This window comes from Scyliorhinus canicula, chromosome 7, assembly GCF_902713615.1.
Source record: "Scyliorhinus canicula chromosome 7, sScyCan1.1, whole genome shotgun sequence".
NCBI classification, from domain to species: Eukaryota; Metazoa; Chordata; class Chondrichthyes; order Carcharhiniformes; family Scyliorhinidae; genus Scyliorhinus; species Scyliorhinus canicula.
Window position 1 is genome coordinate 206,124,804 of NC_052152.1, and position 25,028 is coordinate 206,149,831.

At 50.0% G+C, this 25,028-nt stretch overlaps 1 protein-coding gene across 1 annotated transcript in view; it reads right to left on the reverse strand.

Annotated features, from left to right (window-relative positions):
- LOC119969748 (14-3-3 protein beta/alpha-1-like) overlaps positions 1-24,808 on the reverse strand; it is an 81,694-nt gene extending 56,886 nt beyond the window's left edge. The window contains exon 1 of the mRNA XM_038803789.1: positions 24,668-24,808. The gene's annotated coding sequence lies outside the window, so the exon portion shown is untranslated. The remainder of the gene's footprint in view (positions 1-24,667) is intronic.
- Between the last annotated feature and the right edge of the window lie 220 nt (positions 24,809-25,028).

A 25,028-nucleotide genomic window follows, 5' to 3' on the forward strand; every position in this document is an offset into this window, starting at 1 on the left:
GCACCCACTACCCTCTGTCTAAAAAACTTACCTCGTGCATCTCCTCTAAACCTTGCCCCTCGCACCGTAAACCTATGCCTCCTAGTAATTGACCCCTTTACCCTGGGAAAAAGTCTCTGACTAGCCACTCTGTCTATGCCCCTCATAATCTTGTAGACGTCTATCAGGTCACCCCTCAACCTCCTTTGTTCCAGTGAGAACAAACCGAGTTTATTCAACCTCTCCTCATAGCTAATGCCCTCCATATCAGGCAACATCCTGGTAAATCTCTTCTCCACCCTCTCTAAAGCCTCCACATCCTTCTGGTAGTGTGGCGACCAGAATTGAACACTATACTCCAAGTGTGGCCTAACTAAGGTTCTATACAGCTGCAACATGACTTGCCAATTTTTGTACTCAATGCCCCGGCCAATGAAGGCAAGCATGCCGTTTGCCTTCTTGACTACCTTCTCCACCTGTGTTGCCCCTTTCAGTGACCTGTGGACCTGTACACCAAGATCTCTCTGACTGTCAATACTCTTGAGGGTTCTACCATTCACTGTATATTCCCTACCTGTATTAGACCTTCCAAAATGCATTACCTCACATTTGTCCGGATTAAACTCCATCTGCCATCTTGCCGCCCAAGTCTCCAAATGATCTTATCCTGTTGTATCCCCTGACAGTCCTCATCGCTATCCGCAATTCCACCAACCTTTGTATCGTCCGCAAACGTACTAATCAGACCAGTTACATTTTCCTCCAAATCATTTATATATACTACGAACAGCAAATGTCCCAGCACTGATCCCTGCGGAATACTACAAGTCACAGCCCTCCATTAAAAAAGCACCCTTCCATTGCTATTCTCTGCCTTCTATGACCCAGCCAGTTCTGTATCCATCTTGCCAGCTCACCTCTGATCCCGTGTGACTTCACCTTTTGTACCAGTCTGACATGAAGGACCTTGTCAAAGGCCTTACTGAAGTCCATATAGACAACATCCACTGCCCTACCTGCATCAATCATCTTTGCGACCTCCTCAAAAAACTCTATCAAGTTAGTGAGACATGACCACCCCTTCACAAAATCGTGCTGCCTCTCGCTAATACGACCACTTGCTTCTAAATGGGAGTAGATCCCACCTCGAAGAATTCTCTCCAGTAATTTCCCGACCACTGACGTAATGCTCACTGGCCTGTAGTTCCCTGGATTATCTTTGCTACCCTTCTTAAACAAAGGAATAACATTGGCTATTTTACAGTCCTCCGGGACATCACCTGAAGACAGTGGAGCCAAAGAGTTCTGTCAAGGCCTCAGCAATTTCCTTTCTAGCCTCCTTCAGTATTCTGTGGTAGATCCCATCAGGCTCTGGGGACGTATCCACCTTAGCTTTTTCAAGTCGCCCAACACCTTGTCTTTTTGGATCTCAATGTGACCCAGGCTATCTACACACCCTTCTCCAGACTGAACATCCACCAATTCCTTCTCTTTGGTGAATACTAATGCAAAGGTATTCATTCAGTACCTCGCCCATTTCCTCTGGCTCCACTCATAGATTCCCTCCTCTGTCCAGCAGTGGGCTAACCCTTTCCCTGGCTACCCTCTTGCTTTTTATGTACGTGTCTTGGGATTTTCCTTAACTCTATTTGCCAATGACTTTTCGTGACCCCTTTTAGCCCTCCTGACTCCTTGCTTAAGTTCCGTCCTACTTTCCTTATATTCCACGCAGGCGTCGTCTGATCCCAGCCTTCTAGCCCTGACAAATGCCTTTTTCTTTTTGACGAGGCCTACAATTTCTTTCGTTATCCAAGGATCCTGAAATTTGCAACATTTATCCTTCTTCCTCACAGGAACATGCCGGTCCTGAATTCCTTTCAACTGACATTTGAAAGCCTCCCACATGTCAGATATTGATTTACCATCAAACATCCGCCCTCAATCTAGGTTCTTCAGTTCCCGCCTAATATTGTTATACTTAGCCTTCCCCCAATTTAGCACATTCACCCTAGGACCACTCTTATCCCTGTCCACCAGCACTTTAAAACTTACTGAATTGTGGTCACTGTTCTCGAAATGCTCCCCTACTGAAACTTGTACCACTTGGACGGGCTCATTCCCCAATACCAGGTCCAGTACAGCCCCTTCCCTAGACTATCTACATATTGTTTTAAGAAGCCCTCCTGGATGCTCCTTACAAACTCTGCCCCGTCCAAGCCCCTAGAACTAAGTGAGTCCCAGTCAATATTGGGGAAGTTAAAGTCTCCCATCTCAACAACCCTGTTGCTTTTACTCCTTTCCAAAATCTGTTTACCTATCTGCTCCTCTATCTCCCGCTGGCTGTTGGGAGGCCTGTAGTAAACCCCAACATTGTGACTGCACCCGTCTTATTCCTGATCTTTACCCATATAGCCTCGCTGCCCTCTGAGGTGTCCTCCCGCAGTACAGCGGTGATATTCTCCCTAACCAGTAGCGCAACTCCTCCACCCCTTTTACATCCCCCTCTATGCCACCTGAAACATCTAAATCCTGGAATGTTTAGCTGCCTATCCTGTCCTTCCCTCAATTAGGTCTCTGAAATGGCAACATCATAATTCCAAGTACGAATCCAACCTCTAAGTTCATCTGCCTTACCTGTTATACTTCTTGCATTAAAACATGTGCACTTCAGGCCACCAGTCCCGCTGTTTTTAGCAACATCTCCCTGTCTGCTCTTCCTCAGAGCCATAGTGGCCCTATAGTTTCCTGGATTATTCCTGCTATCTTTCTGAAATAGCAGTACCACATTAGCTATTCTCCAGTGCTCTGGGACTTCACATGTAGCCAATCAGGATACAAACATGTCAGTCAAGACCCCAGCAATTTCCTTCCTTGATTCATTCAGTATTCTGGGGTAAATGCCATGCGGCCCAGGAGACCTATCTACCTTAATGTCTTTTAAAACACCCAATACCTCCTCCTTTTTGATGTCAACATGACCCAAACTATCCACACACCCTACCCAAGAATCATCTTCCACAAAGTCCTTTTCTTTGGTGAACATTGATGCAAAGTACTCATTTAGTACCTCACCCATTTCCTCTGGCTCAACACACAGATTCCCCCCACAGTCCTTAAGTGATCCAATCCTTTCACCGGCCACCCTCTTGCTTTTAACATATGAATAAAAAGCTTTGGGATTCACCTTATTCCTACTTACCAAGGACTTTTCATGACCCCTCCTAATTTCCCACGAAGGGTTTTGACTGTCCCCACTCTTCTAGACCGTACAAAAGCCTACTTTTTCTTTTTGACGAGATTCACTAAATCCCTTGTTATCCAAAGCTCCATAAACTTCCCATACTTATCCTTTGTTCTCTCAGGAACGTGACTTTCCTGAATCCTAATCAACTGTCGCTTGAAAGACTCCCACATGTCTGATGTTGATTTATCCTCCAACAGCCGCACCCATCCAAATTCTTCAATTCCTGTCTAATGTTATCGCAATTTGCCATTGCCCAGTTTAGCACCTTAACACAAGGGTTACCCTCATCCCTATCCAAAAGTACCGTAAAACTACAGAATTGTGGTCACTACTCCCAAACTGTTTACCTACTGAAACCTCAGCCACCTGTCCAGGCTCATTTCCCAATACCAGGTCCAGTACTGCCCCTTCCCTCGTTGGACTATCTACATGTTGCATCAAGAAGCCTTCCTGGATGCACATTACAAACTCTGCCCCATCCAAGCCCCTCGTACTAAGTGAGACCCAGTCAATATAGTGGAAGTTAAAATCCCCTACCACAACAACCGTGTTACTTTTGCACCTATCCAAAATCTTTCTACCTATCGGCTCCTCTGTCGCTGGCAGTTGGGGGGCCTGTAATAAACCCTCAAAATTGCGATTACCCCCTTCCTGTTCCTGAGCTCTACCCAGATTGCCTCATTGTATGAACCCTCCAAGGTGTCCTCCCACAGTACAGCTATAATATTCTCCTTAACCAGTATTGCTACTCCCCCATCATCTCTCCTGAAGCATCTACATCCTCCAACACTCAGTTGCCAATCCTGCCCTTCCTTTAACCACATTTCTGTGACAGCCACAACATCATAGAAAAAAAGTGCACAATCATTTAAATTCATCAAATTAAAACATCAAAGTGGGAACGTAGTGCAAAAAAAATGTCCTAACTGATAATTTGAATGAAATAACTCAGAATAGACATGGTTCACCTGCCCGTCTCTGTACTGAAAAACACTTTGAAATGTGCGACCGTCGTGAAAGGGGTTATACAGATGCAAGTCATTAGTTCATCCTCATTCTACTGTGCTATTACACCAGTATCCTGTTTCATTGCAATACACCAGTCTTACCCCACTTAACAAGACTATTATCCTGGCCTCACCTCAAATAGCCCCTCTTTTCTTAATCCCTACGTCTGGTACTCCTTCCCAAGTGTTAGCTGTGGGTCCATTGGTAGCACGCTGAGTGACAAGGTTGTGGATTCAAGTCCCACTCCAGAACTTGAGCACAAAATTCAAGGCCATGTAAGTGATTGCATGGTACTATTTGAAGAAGAGCAGGAGTGGACTCCCCAGTGTCGTGGCCAATAATTATACCTCAATGTCGCAAAACAAAAATCTGTACATTGCAGTTTGTGGGAGATGGCTGTGCTTGGAGTGGATTTGTTTATTGTCACGTGTACCGAGGTACAGTGAACAGTACTTTTCTGCGAGCAGCTCAACAGATCATTAAGTGCAGGGGAAGAAAAGGGAATAAAAGAAAATACATAATAGGGCAACACAACATATACAATGTAACTACATAAGCACTGGCATCAGATGAAGCATACAGGGTGTAGTGTTAATGAGGTCAGTCCATAAAAGGGTCATTTTGGAGTCTGGTGACAGTGGGGAAGAAGCTGTTTTTGAGTCTGTTCGTACGTGTTCTCAGACTTCTGTATCTCCTGCCCGATGGAAGAAGTTGGAAGAGTGAGTAAGCCGGGTGGGAGGGATCTTTGATTATGCTGCTTGCTTTCCCCAGGCAGCGGGAGGTGTAGATGGAGTCAATGGATGGGAGGCAGGCTCATGTGATGGACTGGGCGGTATTCACGACTCTCTGAAGTTTCTTGCGGTCCTGGGCCGAGCAGTTGCCATACCAGGCTGATGCAGCCAGATAGGATGCTTTCTATGGTGCATCTGTAAAAAACAGGGTTAATGTGGACATGCCGAATTTCCTTAGTTTGCTGAGGAATTATAGTGCCTGTTGTGCTTTCTTGGTGGTAGCGTCGCGTGAGTGGACCAGGACAGATTTTTGGAGATGTGCACCCCTAGGAATTTGAAACTGCTAACCATCTCCACCTCGGCCCCATTGATGCTGACAGGGGTGAGTACAGTACTTTGCTTCCTGAAGTCAATGACCAACTCTTTAGTTTTGCTGGCATTGAGGGAGAGATTGTTGTTGTTACACCACTCCACTAGGTTCTCTATCTCCCTCCTGTATTCTGACTCGTCGTTATTCGATATCCGGCCCACTATGGTCGTATCGTCAGCAAGCTTGTAGATGGAGTTGGAACCAAGTTTTGCCACGCAGTCGTGTGTGTACAGGGAGTAGAGTAGGGGGCTAAGTACGCAGCCTTGCGGGGCCCTGGCATTGAGGACTATTGTGGAGGAGGTGTTGTTGTTCATTCTTACTGATTGTGGTCTGTTGGTCAGAAAATCGAGGATCCAGTTGCAGAATGGAGAGCTAAGTCCTATGTTTTGGTGCTTTGATATGAGCTTGGCTGGGATTATGGTGTTGAAGGCGGAGCTGTAGTCAATAAATAGGAGTCTGATGTAGGAGTCCTTGTTTTCGAGATGCTCTAGGGATGAGTGTAGGGCCAGGGAAATGGTGTCTGATGTGGACTGGTTGCAACGGTATGCGAATTGCAGTGGATCAAGGCGTTCTAAGAGTATGGAGGTGATGCGCTTCATGATCAACCTCTCGAAGCACTTCATTACAACTGACGTCAGGGCCACCGGGCGGTAGTCATTGAGACACGTTGCCTGGTTCTTCTTTGGTACCGGTATGATGGTGGTCTTCTTGAAGCAGGAGGGGACCTCGGAGTGGAGTAGGGACAGGTTAAAGATGTCTGTGAATACCTCTGCCAGCTGGTCCGCGCAGGCTGAGTGCACGACCAGGGATCCCGTCCGGGCCCGTCGCCTTCCGAGGTTTCACTTTCAGGAAGGCCAATCTGACTTCAGAAGCTGTGATGGTGGGTATGGGTGAATTATGGGCTGCTGGGGCACTCGACAGCGGATTGTTGGTTACCTGCTCGAACCGAGCATAGAATGCATCGAGTTCATCGGGGAGGAACATCGGGCTGCTGCCAGAGATACTGCTCGGCTTCGCTTTGTAGCCCGTTATGTTGTTTAGTCCTTGCCATAACCGCCGAGAGTCTGTGACTCTAGCTTGGTTTGATATTCTCTCTTGGCATCTCGGATGGCTTTGCGAAGGTCGTACCTGGATTTCTTGTATAGGTCAGGGTCATCTGCCCTGAACGCCTCAGATCTGTCCTTCAGTAGGGAGTCAATCTTGCGATTGAGCCATGGCTTCCGGTTGGGGAATGTACGTACTGCTTTCTTTGGCACACAGTCGTCCACACATTTGCTGGTGAAGTCTGTGACGGTGGTGGCATACTTCTTTCAGTTGGTTGCTGAGTTCTTAAATATGGACCAGTCCACTGTCTCTAAGCAGTCACGTAAGAGCTCTTCTGTCTCCTCGGACCAGCACTGCACAACCTTCTTAGCTGGATTCTCTCGCTTGAGTTTCTGCTTGTATGCTGGGAGAAGGAGCACTGTCTTATGGTCTGATTTCCCAAAGTGCAGTCGGGGGATGGAACGGTAGGCGCCCTTGATTTTTGAGTAGCAGTGGTCAAGAGTGTTGTCGCCCCTGGTGGGACAGGAGGTGTGCTGGTGGAATTTTGGCAGTACACTCTTGAGGTTGGCCTTGTTGAAGTCTCCGGCCTCCGGGTGTTCTGTTTCATAGTTGTTTATAACTGTGTACACTTCGTCCAGCGCCTTCCCCACTTCTGCTTGGGGTGGGATGTGGACCGCTGTGATAATGGCTGAAGTGAATTCACGTGGAAGATAGTATGGGCGGCACTTCACGGTCAGGTATTCCAGGTCTGGGGAGCAGTAGGTTGCCACATCCAAGCACCAGGAGGAGTTGACGAGGAGGAACACCCCTCCACCCTTCGCTTTGCCTGATGATGCTGTGCTTTTGTACTTTCTACATTAGAGCAATAACTACACTTCAAAATTAATCCACTGTTGTAAAGCATTGAGACACCCGGCGGTTGCTATATAAATGCAAGTTGGTTCCTTCCATGTTACTTCAGTTTCTTCCTCACTGTATTGACACATCAGCTTCACTACAATCCTAATCCACTCTCCCTCACAGACTGCGCTACGAATTAAATCACCGCATATACTTGCACTATTACTCCAGTCTCAGTATTGTTATCCAAATCTCAGGCGGCTTCAGTCTCACTCCTTTGCTGCACTATCACCAATTTCCTCTGTTAGTTCCTTATTTTGCCTGTCTCCTTTGATATGCCATGCTGTCATTCCAGTTTCCCTTTGCAAATGCACAATTCCCAGAAGCATAACTTGACCAGCCAATATCAGTCTGAATATTGTGTGCTGAGTAACTCACCTCCTGACTCTCCAAAGGCCGTCCACCATCTACAAGGCACAAGTCAGGAGTGTGATGGAATATTCCCCACTTGCCTGGATCAGTGCAGCGCCAACAACACACATGAAGCTGGACACCGTCCAGGACAAAGCAGCCTTGCTTGATCAGTGCCTCCTTAAACGTTCATTCCCTCCACCACCAGTGCACACTGGCAGCTGTGTGTACCATATTCAAGATGCACTGCAGCAACTTGCTGAGGCTTCTTTGATAGCACTTTTCAAACTCGCAGCCTTTACCACCCAGAAGGACAAGGGCAGTAGGTACATGGAAACACCAAAGTTCCCCTCCAATTCACACACTATCCTGACCTGAAACGATATCACCGTTCCTTCGTCATCACTGGGTCAAAATCACCAATCTCCCTATCTAAAAGCACTATGGGTGTGTCTACACCACACCGACAGCAACGGTTCAAGGCGACAGCTCAACACCACTTTCACGAGCGCAATTAGGGATTGGTATTAAACGCTGGCCTTGAGAGTGATGCCCGTACCAGTAAATTAATAAAACAAAACTGTGGTATTACCCTGGTCTCAATCTCGACTTCTGTGCCGCGACTGCACTGTCCTCATTGATGCCCTTACTTGTAGTCTCCCGAGGCAACCATTTTTTGCATGTTCAATGCATTTCTGCCCCATTGTCACTCTTTCCAATGTTCTCACATGATTATTATTCTCTGAGATTTTATTGTAATTCTGTTGTCTCCCTGTTGTTCCTGCATGATTACTCCTAAATGAATGCAATGCGTCACTCATTTATGTATGTCCTATGTTTTTTCATGCATGGAACAATCTGTCTGGTCTGTACGTAGTACACGTGACAATAAATCAAACCATCCCCAAGCTGCATTACTCCACGGCCCGCTGTGCAGCGGCACTATTATTCTAATCTTCCTGGACTGTTACTCCACTCTCTTTGTGTTACTCCATTATTGCTCTAGTCTCTCTCTGTATTACTGCCAAATTATCAAATTTTTTTATACACCCCAGCACATCGCTGCTTTGAGACATAATGCTCAATGCAATTTTCCCTTCTGTTAATACATATTCCAGCATTTACCAATGACTGCAGATTCTGTCAGTTACTGATGCATTACTCCCGTCTCCTCCAATTAACCCAGTGGCTGCCCTGTTACGCTGGCCTCACCTACTTACCGCTCCACAACTCCAGTTAGTTGTCGATAGCACCAGACTCTGTTAGGCTTATCGCTCTGTTACTCTCATCTATTACTCCAATCTCCCTCTATTACTCTCAATTCTATTATCCCTTATCTCCCACTATCACTCCAATGTGCTCTGTCGCTCTGATCTCTCCACTATATTAAAAGCCATTACTCCGATCTTTGTGTTGCTCTGGTCACTCCGCTAGGGTGATCTGTTCTTCCAATCTGTCATTCTGATCTCTCTTACTCCCATTTCCCTCAGTAACTAGGATGCCTGTTACTCTGATCTTGCTCACTCAGAGTTCCTCACCCCCTTCCGTTCCTCCCACCCACCCCTCCCCACACCCTCCCGTTCCTCCCACACACACCCCCGTTCCTCCCACACTCCTCCGTTCCTCCCACACTCCTCCGTTCCTCCCACACCCTCCCCCGTTCCTCCCTAACCCCCCTCCCCGTTCCTCCCTAACCCCCTCCCCGTTCCTCCCTAACCCTCCCCCCCGTTCCTCCCTAACCCTCCCCCCCGTTCCTCCCTAACCCCCTCCCTTCCTCCCACACCTCTCCGTTCCTCCCACACTCCCCCGTTCCTCCCACACTCCTCCATTACTTGGATTCCTCTTTGCTACTCTGTAACCCGGATCTCTGATATACTACAATCACTCTGAACTATCTATTGCCACGATTACCCCGTGACTAGAATTTATCTTGTCACTCTTGATTCCCCACTGTTACTCTGATGTGCCACTCCTACTCAGATCTGCCCTAGTTACTCTCATCTCCCTCTGTTGCTGGAGAGGAGACGATGGTCTATTGGTATTGTCCCAGGGCCGGTAATCCAGTGACCCAGGGGAATGCTCTGCTTTGAATCCCATCTCAGCAGACAGTGGAATTTTAATTCAATGAAAAAAAATGTGGAATTAAAAATGACCCATCTGGTTCACTAATGTCCTTTAAGGGAGGAAATCAGGTGTGGATCTGGAGTCACCTGGCAATGACTTATGGTCTAAAAAGTCTGAAAGGAATGAAACCAGACAGACCATCCAGCATCGACCAAGGCACCGGAAACGGCAATGGCAAACTGAGCCCTGTCGACCCTGCAAGGCTTCCTTACTAACACAAGAACATAAGAACTAGGAGCAGGAGTAGGCCATTTGGCCCCTCGAGCCTGCTCCGCCATTTAATGAGATCATGGCTGATCTTTTGTGGACTCAGCTCCACTTTCCGGCCCGAACACCATAACCCTTAATCCCTTTATTCTTCAAAAAACTATCTATCTTTATCTTAAAAACATTTAATGAAGGAGCCTCAACTGCTTCACTGGGCAAGGAATTCCATAGATTCACAACCCTTTGGGTGAAGAAGTTCCTCCTAAACTCAGTCCTAAATCTATTTCCCCTTATTTTGAGGCTATGTCCCCTAGTTCTGCTTTCACCCGCCAGTGTGAAACAACCTGCCCGCATCTATCCTATCTATTCCCTTCATAATTTTAAATGTTTCTATAAGATCCCCCCTCATCCTTCTAAATTCTGACGAATACAGTCCCAATCTACTCAACCTCTCCTCATAATCCAACCCCTTCAACTCTGGGATTAACCTAGTGAATATCCTCCTCACACCCTCCAGTGCCAGTATGTCCTTTCTCAAGTAAGGAGACCAAAACTGAACCCAATACTCCAGGTGTGGCCTCACTAACACCTTAACCAATTGCAACATAACCTCCCTAGTTTTAAACTCCATCCCTCTAGCAATGAAGGACAAAATTCCATTTGCCTTCTTAATCACCTGTAAACCAACTTTCTGTGACTCGTGCACTAGCACACCCAGGTCTCTCTGCACAGCGGCATGCTTTAATATTTTATTGTTTAAATAATAATCCCGTTTGCTGTTATTCCTACCAAAATGGATAACCTCACATTTTTCAACATTGTATTCCATCTGCCAGACCCTAGCCCATTCACTTAACCTATCCAAATCCCTCTGCAGACTTCCAGTATCCTCTGCACTTTTCGCTTTACCACTCATCTTAGTGTCATCTGCAAACTTGGACACATTGCCCTTGGTCCCCAACTCCAAATCATCTATGTAAATTGTGAACAATTGTGGGCCCAACACGGATTCCTGAGGGACACCGCTAGCTACTGATTGCCAACCAGAGAAACACCCATTAATCCCCACTCTTTGCTTTCTATTAATCCTCTATCCATGCTACTACTTTACCCTTAATGCCATGCATCTTTATCTTATGCAGCAACCTTTTGTGTGGAACCTTGTCAAAGGCTTTCTGGAAATCCAGATATACTACATCCATTGGCTCCCCGTTATCTACTGCACTGGTAATGTCCTCAAAAAATTCCACTAAATTAGTTAGGCACGACCTGCCCTTTATGAACTCATGCTGCATCTGCCCAATGGGACAATTTCCATCCAGATGCCTCGCTATTTCTTCCTTGATGATAGATTCCAGCATCTTCCCTACTACCGAAGTTAAGCTCACTGGCTTATAATTTATAATTATATAACAGGGGCTGTTTAGCTCACAGGGCTAATCGCTGGCTTTGAAAGCAGACCAAGGCAAGCCAGCAGCACGGTTCGATTCCCGTAACAGCCTCCCCGAACAGGCGCCGGAATGTGGCGACTAGGGGCTTTTCACAGTAACTTCATTTGAAGCCTACTCGTGACAATAAGCGATTTTCATTTCATAATTTCCTGCTCTCTGCCTACCTCCTTTTTTAAACAGCGGTGTTACATTTGCTAATTTCCAATCCACCGGGACCACCCCAGAGTCTAGTGAATTTTGGTAAATCATCATTAGTGCATCTGCAATTTCCCTAGCCATCGCTTTTAGCACTCTGGGATGCATTCCATCAGGGCCAGGAGACTTGTCTACCTTTAGCCCCGTTAGCTTGCCCATCACTACCTCCTTAGGTGATAACAATCCTCTCAAGGTCCTCACCTGTCATAGCCTCATTTCTATCAGTCGCTGGCATGTTATTTGTGTCTTCCACTGTGAAGACCGACCCAAAAAACCCGTTCAGTTCCTCAGCCATTTTCTCATCTCCCATTATTAAAACTCCCTTCTCATAGGATCGAGGCAACTCAAAACTGATGAAGCTTTGGAGGAATATCGGGAAAGTAGAACGAATCTCAAACGCGCAATAAAGAGGGCTAAAAGGGGTCATGAAATATCTTTGGCTAACAGGGTTAAGGAAAATCCCAAAGCATTTTATTCGTATGTAAGGAGCAAGAGGGTAACTAGAGAAAGGATTGGCCCACTTAAAGACAAAAGAGGGAATTTATGCGTGGACTCAGAGGAAATGGGTGAGATTCTTAATGAGTACTTTGCATCGGTATTCACAAAGGAGAGGGACAAGACGGATGTTGAGGCTAGGGATGGATGTTTAAATACTCTCGGTCAATTTGTCATACGGAAGGGGGAAGTTTTGGGTATTCTAAAAGACATTAAGGTGGAGAAGTCCCCAGGACCGGATGGGATATATCCCAGGTTACTGAGGGAAGCGAGGGTCGAAATAGCTGGGGCCTTAACAGATATCTTTGCAGTATCCTTGAGCACGGGTGAGGTCCCGGAGGACTGGAGAATTGCTAATGTTGTCCCTTTGTTTAAGAAGGGTAGCAGGGATAATCCAGGGAATTATAGACCTGTGAGCTTGACGTCAGTGGTAGGCAAACTGTTGGAGAAGATACTGAGGGATAGGATCTATTCACATCTGGAAGGAAATAGACTTATCAGTGATAGGCAGCATGGTTTTGTGCAGGGAAGGTCATGTCTTACAAACCTAATAGAATTCTTTGAGGAAGTGACAAAGTTAATTGATGAGGGAAGGGCTGTAGATGTCGTATACATGGACTTTAGTAAGGCGTTTGACAAGGTTTCCCATGGCAGGTTGATGGAAAAAGTGAAGTCGTATAGGGTTCAGGGTGTACTAGCTAGATGGATAAAGAACTGGCTGGGCAACAGGAGACAGAGAGTAGTGGTGGAAGGGAGTGTCTCAAAATGGAGAAGGGTGACTAGTGGTGTTCCACAGGGATCCGTGCTCGGACCATTGTTGTTTGTGATCTACATAAATGACCTGGAGGAAGGTATAGGTGGTCTGATTAGCACGTTTGCAGATGATACTAAGATTAGTGGAGTTGCAGATAGCGAGGAGGACTGTCAGAGAATACAACAAAATATAGATAGATTGGAGAGTTGGGCAGAGAAATGGCAGATGGAGTTCAATCCAGGCAAATGCGAGGTGATGCATTTTGGAAGATCAAATTCAAGAGCGGACTATATGGTCAATGGAAGGGTCTTGGGGAAAATTGATGTGCAGAGAGATCTGAGAGTTCAGGTCCATTGTAGCCTGAAGGTGGCAACGCAGGTTGATAGAGTGGTCAAGAAGGCATACAGCATGCTTGCCTTCATCGGATGGGGTATTGAGTACAAGAGTTTGCAGGTCATGTTATAGTTGTATAGAACTTTGGTTCGGCCACATTTGGAATACTGCGTGCAGTTCTGGTCGCCACATTACCAGAAGGATGCGGATGCCTTGGAGAGGGTGCAGAGGAGGTTCACCAGGATGTTACCTGGTATGGAGGGTGCTAGCTATGAAGAAAGGTTGAGTAGATTAGGATTGTTTTCGTTGGAACGACGGAGGTTCAGGGGGGACCTGATTGAGGTCTACAAAATTATGAGAGGTATGGACAGGGTGGATAGCAACAAGCTTTTCCCAAGAGTGGGGGTGTCAGTTACAAGGGGTCACGATTTCAAGGTGAGAGGGGGAAAGTTTAAGGGAGATGTGCGTGGAAAGTTTTTTACGCAGAGGGTGGTGGGTGCCTGGAACGCTTTACCAGCGGAGGTGGTAGAGGCGGGCACGTTAGCATCATTTAAGAAGCATCTAGACAGGTATATGAATGGGCGGGAACAGAGGGAAGTAGACCTTGGAAAATAGGAGACAGGTTTAGATAAAGGATCTGGATCGGCGCAGGCTGGGAGGGCCGAAGGGCCTGTTCCTGTGCTGTAATTTTCTTTGTTCTTTGTTTTTGTTCATCCTCTAAAGGACCAATATTTACCTTAGCCACTCTTTTTTGTTTTATATATTTGTAAAAACTTTTACTGTCTGTTTTTATATTCTGAACAAGTTTACTCTCATACTCTATCTTACTCTTCTTTATAGCTTTTTAAGTAGCTTTCTGTTGCCCCCTAAAGATTTCCCAGTCCTCTAGTCTCCCACCAATCTTTGCCACTTTATATGCTTTTTCCTTCAATTTGATACTCTCCCTTATTTCCTTAGATATCCACGGTCGATTTTCCCTCTTTCTACTGTCCTTCCTTTTTGTTGGTATAAACCTTTGCTGAGCACTGTGAAAAATCGCTTGGAAGGTTCTCCACTGTTCCACCATAAAATCTTTGCTCCCAGTCTACCTTAGCTAGTTCTTCTCTCATCCCCTTGTAATCTCCTTTGTTTAAACACAAAACACTAGTATTTGATTTTACTTTCTCACCCTCCATCTGTATTTTAAATTCCACCATATTGTGATCGCTCCTTCCGAGAAGAAGTGTGGGGGCTTGCGTCAGAATTGGGAGAGTTGTTTCAGAGTAGTCAAACAACAGCCTGACACAGTCATACTCACAGAACGAAACATTATGGATGATGTCCCAGACACCACCATCACCATCCCACAAGACAAAGAGGTGACGGCACAGTGGTATACCGCCGGGAGAGAGTTGTCCTGGGAGGCATCAACATTGAAGTCACATGACACATGATCAAACACAGGCAAGGAAGCATCCGCTGATTACCACATACCACACCACTTGGAAGAGAGGGTGGCAAGGTAGCAGAATGTACTCTGGCTGGGGGACCTCACATTACATCACTTTGAGTGGTCACTACATACACTAAAACGGGAAAGGTATATAGAGGTCTTGCAGCAGTAAATGCTGTGCAGCCCGAGTCCTAATGGACATAGCTGCTAGACTGGCTCTGCGACAGCCGGTGAGGGAACCAACAAAAGGGAAAACCATACTTGACCTCATCCTCACCAACAGGCCTGCCACAGATGCCTGTCTATGACAATATTGGTAGGATTACCACGACACAGTTTCTGGGAATACCCTCCCTCGTATTGTATGGATCACCACTGTGTTAAATAGGATTGACTTAAAACAGATCTTGTAACTCATGCATGGGCATGAATGAGGCACTGTTACTCCGCTCCTCGCTCCCTCTCGTGGTTACTCCGCTCTCGCCCCCTCTCTCGGTTACTCCGCACATCACCCCCTCTCTCGGTTACTCCGCTCCTCGCTCCCTCTCGCGGTTACTCCGCTCCTCGCCCCCTCTCTCGGTTACTCCGCTCTCACTCTGTGTTACTCCGCCCCTCGCCCCCTCTCTCGGTTACTCCGCTGCTCGCTCCCTCTCTCGGTTACTCCGCACCTCGCCCCCTCTCTCGGTTACTCCTCTCTCTCTCCCTGTGTTACTCCGCTCCTCGCTCCCTCACTCGGTTACTCCGCACTTCGCCCCCTCTCTCGGTTACTCCGCTCTCAGTGTTACTCCGCTCCTCGCCCCCTCTCTTAGTTACTCTGCTCCCCCCTCTCGGTTATTCCGCTGCTCGCCCCCTATTTTGATTACTCCGCTCTCGCTCTGTGTTACTCCGAACCATGCCCCCTGTCTCGGTTACTCCGCTCTCTGTGTTACTCCGCTCCTCGCCCCCTCTCTCGGTTACTCCGCTCTTCGCCTCCTCTCTCGGTTATTCCACTCCTCGCTTCCTCTCTCGGTTACTCCGCTCTCGCACTCGGTGTTACTCCGCTCCTCGCCCACCCTCTCAGTTACTCCGCTCCTCGTCCCCTCTCTCAGTTACTCCGCTCCTCGCCCCCCCTCTCAGTTACTCCGCTCCTCGTCCCCTCTCTCAGTTACTCCGCACCTCGCCTCCTCTCTCTCGGTTATTCTGCTGCTCGCCCCCTCGCTCGGTTACTCCGCACCTCGCCCCCTCTCTCTCAGTTACTCCGCAGCTCACCCTCTTACTCTCTCGCGCCCTCTCGGCCTCCTACTCTCTCGCGCCCTGTTACTCTGGCCCCTCTCTCCCGCTGTTACTCTGCCCCCTCTCGCCCTCTGTTACTCTGCCCCCTCTCGCCCTCTGTTACTCTGCCCCCTCTCGCCCTCTGTTACTCTGCCCCCTCTCTCTGTTACTCTGCCCTCTCTCTGTTACTCTGCCCTCTCTCTCTCTGTTACTCTGCCCTCTCTCTCTCTGTTACTCTGCCCTCTCTCTCTCTGTTACTCTGCCCTCTCTGTCTGTTACTCTGCCCTCTCTGTCTGTTACTCTGCCCTCTCTGTCTGTTACTCTGCCCTCTCTGTCTGTTACTCTGCCCTCTCTGTCTGTTACTCTGCCCTCTCTGTCTGTTACTCTGCCCTCTCTGTCTGTTACTCTGCCCTCTCTCTCTCTGTTACTCTGCCCTCTCTCTCTCTGTTACTCTGCCCTCTCTCTCTGTTACTCTGCCCTCTCTCTCTGTTACTCTGCCCTCTCTCTCTCTCTGTTACTCTGCCCTCTCTCTCTGTTACTCTGCCCTCTCTCTCTCTCTGTTACTCTGCCCTCTCTCTCTCTCTGTTACTCTGCCCTCTCTCTCTCTCTGTTACTCTGCCCTCTCTCTCTCTGTTACTCTGCCCTCTCTCTCTCTCTGTTACTCTGCCCTCTCTCTCTCTCTGTTACTCTGCCTTCTCTCTCTCTGTTACTCTGCCCTCTCTCTCTCTCTCTCTGTTACTCTGCCCTCTCTCTCTCTCTGTTACTCTGCCCTCTCTCTCTCTCTGTTACTCTGCCCTCTCTCTCTCTCTGTTACTCTGCCCTCTCTCTCTCTCTCTGTTACTCTGCCCTCTCTCTCTCTCTGTTACTCTGCCCTCTCTCTCTCTCTGTTACTCTGCCCTCTCTCTCTCTGTTACTCTGCCCTCTCTCTCTCTCTGTTACTCTGCCCTCTCTCTCTCTCTGTTACTCTGCCCTCTCTCTGTTACTCTGCCCTCTCTCTCTCTCTGTTACTCTGCCCTCTCTCTATCTCTCTGTTACTCTGCCCTCTCTCTCTCTCTCTGTTACTCTGCCCTCTCTCTCTCTCTGTTACTCTGCCCTCTCTCTCCCTCTGTTACTCTGCCCTCTCTCTCTCTGTTACTCTGCCCTCTCTCTCTCTGTTACTCTGCCCTCTCTCTCTCTCTGTTACTCTGCCCTCTCTCTCTCTCTGTTACTCTGCCCTCCCTCTCTCTCTGTTACTCTGCCCTCTCTCTCTGTTACTCTGCCCTCTCTCTCTGTTACTCTGCCCTCTCTCTCTGTTACTCTGCCCTCTCTCTCTCTGTTACTCTGCCCTCTCTCTCTGTTACTCTGCCCTCTCTCTCTGTTACTCTGCCCTCTCTCTCTGTTACTCTGCCCTCTCTCTGTTACTCTGCCCTCTCTCTCTGTTACTCTGCCCTCTCTCTCTGTTACTCTGCCCTCTCTCTCTGTTACTCTGCCCTCTCTCTGTTACTCTGCCCTCTCTCTCTGTTACTCTGCCCTCTCTCTCTGTTACTCTGCCCTCTCTCTCTGTTACTCTGCCCTCTCTCTCTGTTACTCTGCCCCCTCTCGGTTACTCTGCCCTCTCTCTCGGTTACTCTGCCCTCTCTCTCTGTTACTCTGCCCTCTCTCTCTGTTACTCTGCCCTCTCTCTGTTACTCTGCCCTCTCTCTGTTACTCTGCCCTCTCTCTGTTACTCTGCCCTCTCTCTCTGTTACTCTGCCCTCTCTCTCTGTTACTCTGCCCTCTCTCTCTGTTACTCTGCCCTCTCTCTCTGTTACTCTGCCCTCTCTCTCTGTTACTCTGCCCTCTCTCTCTGTTACTCTGCCCTCTCTCTGTTACCCTGCTCTCTCTCTCTCTCTGTTACTCTGCCCCCTCTCTCTCTCTCTGTGTTACTCTGCCCCCTCTCTCTCTCTCTGTTACTCTGCCCTCTCTCACTTACTCTTCCCGCGTTACTCTGCCCCCTGCTACTCTGCCCTCTCTGTTACTCTGCCCGTTCTCTGTTACTCTGCCCTCTCTCTGTTACTCTGCCCTCTCTCTGTTACTCTGCCCTCTCTCTGTTACTCTGCCCTCTCTCTGTTACTCTGCCCTCTCTCTGTTACTCTGCCCTCTCTCTGTTACTCTTCCCCCTCTCTCTGTTACTCTGCTCCGTCTCTGTCACTCTGCACTGCCTCTCTGCCCTGTCTCTGTCACACTGCCCTGTCTCTCTGTCACTCTGCCCCGTCTCTCTCTGTTACTCTGCTCTCTCTCTGTGTTACTCTGCCCCCTCTCATTCTCTTACTCTGCCCCTCTCTCTGTTACTCTGCCCTCCTCTCTCTCTGTTACTCTGCTCTCTCTCTCTCTGCCCTCTCTCTCTGTTACTCTGCCCTCTCTCTCTGTTACTCTGCCCTCTCTCTCTGTTACTCTGCCCTCTCTCTGTTACTCTGCCCTCTCTCTCTGTTACTCTGCCCTCTCTCTCTGTTACTCTGCCCTCTCTCTCTGTTACTCTGCCCTCTCTCTCTGTTACTCTGCCCTCTCTCTCTGTTACTCTGCCCTCTCTCTCTGTTACTCTGCCCTCTCTCTCTGTTACTCTGCCCTCTCTCTCTGTTACTCTGCCCTCTCTCTCTGTTACTCTTCCCCCTCTCTCTCTGTTACTCTGCTCCATCTCTCTGTCACTGTGCCCTGTCTCTGTCACTCCGCTCTGTCTCTCTGTCACTCCGCCCTGTCTCTCTGTCACTCCGCCCCGTCTCTCTGTCACTCCGCCCCGTCTCTCTCTGTTACTCTGCTCTCTCTCATTCTCTTACTCTGCCCCCCCCTCTCTCTGTTACTCTGCCCTCCTCTCTCTCTGTTACTCTGCCCTCTCTCGCTCTCTGTTACTCTGCTCTCTCTCTCTCTCTGTTACTCTGCCCTCTCGCTGTTACTCTGCCCTCTCTCTCTCTCTGTTACTCTGCCCTCTCTGTCACTCTGCCCTGTCTCTCTCTGTTACTCTGCCCTCTCTCTGTTACATTTCCCTGTCTCTCTGCCCTCTCTCTGTTACTCTGCCCTCTCTCTCTGTTACTCTACCCTATCTCTGTTACTCTGCCCCCTCTCTGTTACTCTGCCCTCTCTCTCTTTGTTACTCTGCCCTCTCTTGCTCTGTTACTCTGCCCTCTCTTGCTCTGTTACTCTGCCCTCTCTCGCTCTGCCCTCTCTCTGTTACCCTGCTCTCTCTCTGTTACTCTGCCCTCTCTCTCTCTGTGTTACTCTGCCCTCTCTCTCTTACTCTTCCCCGTTACTCTGCCCCCTGCTACTCTGCCCTCTCTCCCACTGTTACTCTGCCCTCTCTCTCTCTCTCTCTGCCCTCCCTCTCTCTCTCTCTCTGCCCTCTCTCTCTCTGCCCTCCCTCTCTCTCTCTGCCCCCCCTCTCTCTCTCTGCCCTCCCTCTCTCTCTCTGCCCTCCCTCTCTCTCTCTGCCCTCCCTCTCTCTCTCTGCCCTCCCTCTCTCTCTCTGCCCTCCCTCTCTCTCTCTGCCCTCCCTCTCTCTCTCTGCCCTCCCTCTCTCTCTCTGCCCTCCCTCTCTCTCTCTGCCCTCCCTCTCTCTCTCTCTGCCCTCCCTCTCTCTCTCTCTCTGCCCTCTCTCTCTCTGCCCTCTCTCTCTCTGCCCTCTCTCTCTCTCTGCCCTCTCTCTCTGCCCTCTCTCTCTCTCTGCCCTCTCTCTCTCTCTGCCCCTCTCTCTCTCTCTGTTACTCTGCCCTCTCCCTCTCTCTGTTACTCTTCCCTCTCTCTCTCTCTGTTACTCTGCCCTCTCTCTGTTACTCTGCCCTCTCTCTCTCTGTTACTCTGCCCTCTCTCTCTCTGTTACTCTGCCCTCTCTCTCTCTGTTACTCTGCCCTCTCTCTCTCTGTTACTCTGCCCTCTCTCTCTGTTACTCTGCCCTCTCTCTCTGTTACTCTGCCCTCTCTCTCTGTTACTCTGCCCTCTCTCTCTGTTACTCTGCCCTCTCTCTCTGTTACTCTGCCCTCTCTCTCTCTGTTACTCTGCCCTCTCTCTCTCTGTTACTCTGCCCTCTCTCTCTGTTACTCTGCCCTCTCTCTCTGTTACTCTGCTCTCTCTGTTACTCTGCCCTCTCTCTGTTACTCTGCCCTCTCTCTCTGTTACTCTGCCCTCTCTCTCTGTCTGTTACTCTGCCCCCTCTCTCTCTCTGTTACTCTGCCCCCTCTCTCTCTCTGTTACTCTGCCCTCTCTCTCTCTGTTACTCTGCCCTCTCTCTCTCTCTGTTACTCTGCCCTCTCTCTCTCTCTGTTACTCTTCCCTCTCTCTCTCTGTTACTCTGCCCTCTCTCTCTCTCTGTTACTCTGCCCTCTCTCTCTCTCTGTTACTCTGCCCTCTCTCTGTTACTCTGCCCTCTCTCTCTCTCTGTTACTCTGCCCTCTCTCTCTCTCTGTTACTCTGCCCTCTCTCCCTCTGTTACTCTGCCCTCTCTCTCTCTCTCTCTCTGTTACTCTGCCCTCTCTCTCTCTCTCTGTTACTCTGCCCTCTCTCTCTCGCTCTGTTACTCTGCCCTCTCGCTCTGTTACTCTGCCCTCTCTCTCTCTGTTACTCTGCCCTCTCTCTCTCTCTCTCTGTTACTCTGCCCTCTCTCTCTCGCTCGGTTACTCTGCCCTCTCGCTCTGCCCTCTCTCTCTCTGTTACTCTGCCCTCTCTCTCTCTCTCTCTGTTACTCTGCCCTCTCTCTCTCGCTCGGTTACTCTGCCCTCTCGCTCTGTTACTCTGCCCTCTCGCTCTGTTACTCTGCCCTCTCGCTCTGTTACTCTGCCCTCTCGCTCTGTTACTCTGCCCTCTCGCTCTGTTACTCTGCCCTCTCGCTCTGTTACTCTGCCCTCTCGCTCTGTTACTCTGCCCTCTCGCTCTGTTACTCTGCCCTCTCGCTCTGTTACTCTGCCCTCTCGCTCTGTTACTCTGCCCTCTCGCTCTGTTACTCTGCCCTCTCGCTCTGTTACTCTGCCCTCTCTGTCTGTTACTCTGCCCTCTCTGTCTGTTACTCTGCCCTCTCTGTCTGTTACTCTGCCCTCTCTGTCTGTTACTCTGCCCCCTCGCTCTGTTACTCTGCCCCCTCGCTCTGTTACTCTGCCCCCTCGCTCTGTTACTCTGCCCCCTCGCTCTGTTACTCTGCCCCCTCGCTCTGTTACTCTGCCCCCTCTGTCTGTTACTCTGCCCTCTCTGTCTGTTACTCTGCCCTCTCTGTCTGTTACTCTGCCCTCTCTGTCTGTTACTCTGCCCTCTCTGTCTGTTACTCTGCCCTCTCTGTCTGTTACTCTGCCCTCTCTGTCTGTTACTCTGCCCTCTCTGTCTGTTACTCTGCCCTCTCTGTCTGTTACTCTGCCCTCTCTGTCTGTTACTCTGCCCTCTCTGTCTGTTACTCTGCCCTCTCTGTCTGTTACTCTGCCCTCTGTCTGTTACTCTGCCCTCTCTGTCTGTTACTCTGCCCTCTCTGTCTGTTACTCTGCCCTCTGTCTGTTACTCTGCCCTCTCTGTCTGTTACTCTGCCCTCTCTGTCTGTTACTCTGCCCTCTCTGTCTGTTACTCTGCCCTCTCTGTCTGTTACTCTGCCCTCTCTGTCTGTTACTCTGCCCTCTCTGTCTGTTACTCTGCCCTCTCTCTCTCTGTTATTCTGCCCTCTCTCTCTCTGTTATTCTGCCCTCTCTCTCTCTGTTATTCTGCCCTCTCTCTCTCTGTTACTCTGCCCTCTCTCTCTGTTCCTCTGCCCTCTCTGTCTGTTACTCTGCCCTCTCTGTCTGTTACTCTGCCCTCTCTGTCTGTTACTCTGCCCTCTCTGTCTGTTACTCTGCCCTCTCTGTCTGTTACTCTGCCCTCTCTGTCTGTTACTCTGCCCTCTGTCTGTTACTCTGCCCTCTCTGTCTGTTACTCTGCCCTCTCTGTCTGTTACTCTGCCCTCTCTGTCTGTTACTCTGCCCTCTCTGTCTGTTACTCTGCCCTCTCTGTCTGTTACTCTGCCCTCTCTGTCTGTTACTCTGCCCTCTCTGTCTGTTACTCTGCCCTCTCTGTCTGTTACTCTGCCCTCTCTGTCTGTTACTCTGCCCTCTCTGTCTGTTACTCTGCCCTCTCTGTCTGTCACTCTGCCCGCTCTGTCTGTCACTCTGCCCGCTCTGTCACTCTGCCCGCTCTGTCACTCTGCCCGCTCTGTCACTCTGCCCGCTCTGTCACTCTGCCCTCTCTGTCACTCTGCCCTCTCTGTCACTCTGCCCTCTCTGTCACTCTGCCCTCTCTGTCACTCTGCCCTCTCTGTCACTCTGCCCTCTCTGTCACTCTGCCCTCTCTGTCACTCTGCCCTCTCTGTCACTCTGCCCTCTCTGTCACTCTGCCCTCTCTGTCACTCTGCCCTCTCTGTCACTCTGCCCTCTCTGTCACTCTGCCCTCTCTGTCACTCTGCCCTCTCTGTCACTCTGCCCGCTCTGTCACTCTGCCCGCTCTGTCACTCTGCCCGCTCTGTCACTCTGCACTCTCTCTGTTACTCTGCATTCTCTCTGTTACTCTGCCCTCTCTCTGTTACTTTGCCCTCTCTCTGTTACTCTGCCCTCTCTCTGTTACTCTGCCCTCTCTCTGTTACTCTGCCCTCTCTCTGTTACTCTGCCCTCTCTCTGTTACTGTGCCCTCTCTCTGTTACTCTGCCCTCTCTCTGTTACTCTGCCCTCTCCCTCTCTGTTACTCTGCCCTCTCTCTCTCTGTTACTCTGCCCTCTCTCTCTGTTACTCTGCCCTCTCTCTCTCTGTTACTCTGCCCTCTCTCTCTCTGTTACTCTGCCTCTCTCTCTCTCTGTTACTCTGCCCTCTCTCTCTGTTACTCTGCCCTCTTTCTCTGTTACTCTGCCCTCTCTCTCTCTTTGTTACTCTGCCCTCTTTCAATGTTACTCTGCCCTCTCTCTCTCTCTCTCTCTGTTACTCTGCCCTCTCTCTGTTACTCTGCCGTCTCTCTCTCTGTTACTCTGCCGTCTCTCTCTCTCTGTTACTCTGCCGTCTCTCTCTGTTACTATGCCCCCTCTCTCTGTTACTCTGCCCTTTCTCTGTTACTCTGCCCTCTTTCTCTCTCTCTCTCTGTTACTCTGCCCTCTCTCTTTGTTACTCTGCCCTCTCTCTCTCTCTCTCTGTTACTCTGCTCTCTCTCTCTCTCTCTCTGTTACTCTGCCTTCTCTCTCTGTTACTCTGCTCTCTCTCTCTGTTACTCTGCCCTCTCTCTCTCTGTTACTCTGCCCTCTCTCTCTCTCTCTGTTACTCTGCCCTCTCTCTCTCTGTTACTCTGCCCTCTCTGCCACTCTGCCCTCTCTGCCACTCTGCCCTCTCTGCCACTCTGCCCTCTCTGCCACTCTGCCCTCTCTGCCACTCTGCCCTCTCTGCCACTCTGCCCTCTCTGCCACTCTGCCCTCTCTGCCACTCTGCCACTCTGCCCTCTCTGCCACTCTGCCCTCTCTGTTACTCTGCCCTCTCTGTTACTCTGCCCTCTCTGTTACTCTGCCCTCTCTGTTACTCTGCCCTCTCTGTTACTCTGCCCTCTCTGTTACTCTGCCCTCTCTGTTACTCTGCCCTCTCTGTTACTCTGCCCTCTCTGTTACTCTGCCCTCTCTGTTACTCTGCCCTCTCTGTTACTCTGCCCTCTCTGTTACTCTGCCCTCTCTGTTACTCTGCCCTCTCTGTTACTCTGCCCTCTCTGTTACTCTGCCCTCTCTGTTACTCTGCCCTCTCTGTTACTCTGCCCTCTCTGTTACTCTGCTCTCTCTCTGTTACTCTGCCCTTTCTCTCTCTGTTACTCTGCCCTCTCTCTCTGTTACTCTGCCCTCTCTCTCTCTGTTACTCTGCCCTCTCTCTCTCTGTTACTCTGCCCTCTCTCTCTCTGTTACTCTGCCCTCTCTCTCTGTTACTCTGCCCTCTCTCTCTCTGTTACTCTGCCCTCTCTCTCTGTTACTCTGCCCCCTCTCTCTGTTACTCTGCCCTCTCTCTCTCTGTTACTCTGCCCTCTCTCTCTCTGTTACTCTGCCCTCTCTCTCTGTTACTCTGCCCTCTCTCTCTCTGTTACTCTGCCCTCTCTCTCTCTGTTACTCTGCCCTCTCTCTCTCTGTTACTCTGCCCTCTCTCTCTTTGTTACTCTGCCCTCTCTCTCTCTCTCTCTGTTACTCTGCTCTCTCTCTGTTACTCTGCCCTCTCTCTGTTACTCTGCCCTCTCTCTCTCTGTTACTCTGCCCTCTCTCTCTCTCTCTCTGTTACTCTGCCCTCTCTCTCTCTGTTACTCTGCCGTCTCTCTCTGTTACTTTGCCCTCTCTCTGTTACTCTGCCCTCTCTCTGTTACTCTGCCCTCTCTCTGTTACTCTGCCCTCTCTCTGTTACTCTGCCCTCTCTCTGTTACTCTGCCCTCTCTCTCTCTCTGTTACTCTGCCCTCTCTCTCTCTCTGTTACTCTGCCCTCTCTCTCTCTCTGTTACTCTGCCCTCTCTCTCTCTTTGTTACTCTGCCCTCTCTCTCTCTCTGTTACTCTGCCCTCTCTCTCTCTTTGTTACTCTGCCCTCTCTCTCTCTGTTACTCTGCCCCCTCTCTCTCTCTCTCTCTGTTACTCTGCCCTCTCTCTGTTATTCTGCCCTCTCTCTCTCTCTGTTATTCTGCCCTCTCTCTCTCTCCCAGGGGGAGCTGCTGTGGTTCGGGTGGGGTGGGGGTGGTTTGGCGGCCGGGCCCGGTCGCACTCCCCCAACCCCGGCTTCCCCCAGCGCGGCTCCTCCCCGCAAGCCCCCGGCCCTCCAGCTGGCGCCTCGGCCCCTCACTCACTCACCTCGGGCCGCTCTCAGTCTCAGCTCCGCCGCTCTCCCGCTCCTTTCCGGTGCCTCCCCTTCCCCCCACCCTCCCGGTTACCGGGGCAACCGCTCCGCGCGGGGTCTCCCGGGCGCCACGGCAGGGACCGTGACGTCACCGTCTCCGGGGCAACCAGCGCTGCGCAAGCGCCGGGGCGGACTAATGGGCGCATGCGCGGCTCCTGTAGTCGCTCTGCGGGAGAGAGGCTGGGAATATGGAGCAGCTGAGTGAGGGAGTGCTGCCCTGTCAGAGGGTCAGTACTGAGGGAGTGCTGCACTGTCAGAGGGTCAGTACTGAGGGAGTGCCGCACTGTCAGAGGGTCAGTACTGAGGGAGTGCCGC